The following is a 1,645-nucleotide window of genomic DNA, read 5'->3' as shown; positions in this document are numbered from 1 at the left end:
AGGAAATGAGGAAAAGACATTGAGTATTTTTGTAAATTGGAAGGTAACACCAAAGATTCCTAATTCTACCAGCAATTTTTTCAGTATAAAGAACTCAAAGGGATTTGGGCTGTGAGCAGCAAAAGACAAGACCCAGATATTGAACTTCCAAGTGACTGGATACATAGTAAAAACATGCAGCCTTATTAAGACCAGCGTGTCTTCCAGAAAACTGGAAAACAAGTTTGTTTTACCTAAACAAGGTATTACTTAAAACGCTCAGATAATAATCTCAGCAAGTTAGACGTTGCTCACCTTCTTCATAAATCAGATGAATAGCTCTTGGAAAGCAGAACCCTAAAGACACCCCTGCATGACTACAGTACAAAGAAAAAGCATCCTCTATTGTTATGCTTTGAGTGTATCAATAAAACAGCAGGAGAGAACTACTGACCAACATCTATTTTTGGAAGGCATCTACCAAAGCTCCCCATGGTGAGTAATTATTATTTGAGCTGCAAGAAGTACAATTTGACCATTCTGGTTTATGATTTAGGGCAGAAAAATGGGAATAAATCAGCAACCTTCCTCAATGACAGAAGGTCAATGGCAAGATCCAACAACTTTCAACACTTGGATGTATTTTGTTTAAAGTATGTGCTAATGAACTGAAAAAGAAGACAAGCAATAACATAACAGTATTTCAAGTGATACCATTACACATAAAAGCAAATTTTATACAGGTGTTTAGAAAGCTGTGGCACTGTCCACTTAAATAAGCTTTTCAAAGTCTCCACTCTGAACAAACACTTGGTCCAGCTATGTCTATTTGACATAAAAGGGGGAAACTGCAGTTTAGACAGGGAAAGAAGTAAAAGGCGAGAAGAATAGCCCCCCTCTGATACAAATAACTCCACTGACAGGCAGATTTTCCTCCTGCTGTGTATAACTAGACACTTCCAATGTGCCACTTACTCTGGTTTACAAAGCTGAAGATGTGCTGGGTAAAATACCACAGCTCTCCATTCTTCTGCTCTCTTCCTGCTTTTTAAAGGTTATTTCAATAATTGACATGTATCCTCTTAGGTAAGAGAAAACAACACAGCCAGTCACTGATTCTGGCATAGATCATCGTGCTGCAGACCCTCTCCATGCAGCATGTGTGCAAGCAGCTGTGAAAAAGGGGCTATGAGCACCAGCTCTTGAACAGTCGGTGTTGTTAAAGCCTGGGGATAAACACACAGACACCCAAATGAGAAGCTTAAACCATACTAACAACTGTTTGAGAAAGAGTTCCTTCATCAGTAACAGCTATTAGCACATCTAAGTCTGACTCATCTCTTTCACCATCTGTGACAACATGTCATTTGTATTAATCCCTCATTTTCCTTGCTCCACATTCTTTTTAGCATTCATGCTTCCCAACTTGCAGGAACATTTGACCCTTCCCCATAAAACAACCACCATTAACACTTGTATTTAGATGACCCACTGATCATAACCCAGAACACTGAACTGATTTGATATTGCCATCTTGGGAACCAATTAATTAAGAATTGCTAATGAATCACTAATGCTCAGTGACTGTGTCTTCAACAGGCAGCAATTATATAGATGGGTCATTTCTGTGTGTACATAGTATTACTTCTTTTTTTTTTCATCCTTA

This window comes from Nestor notabilis, unplaced genomic scaffold (genome assembly GCF_000696875.1).
Source record: "Nestor notabilis isolate BGI_N333 unplaced genomic scaffold, ASM69687v1 scaffold13990, whole genome shotgun sequence".
In the NCBI taxonomy this organism is placed as follows: domain Eukaryota; kingdom Metazoa; phylum Chordata; class Aves; order Psittaciformes; family Psittacidae; genus Nestor; species Nestor notabilis.
The sequence above is the reverse complement of the archived record's forward strand: the minus strand, read 5'-3'. Positions refer to the sequence as shown.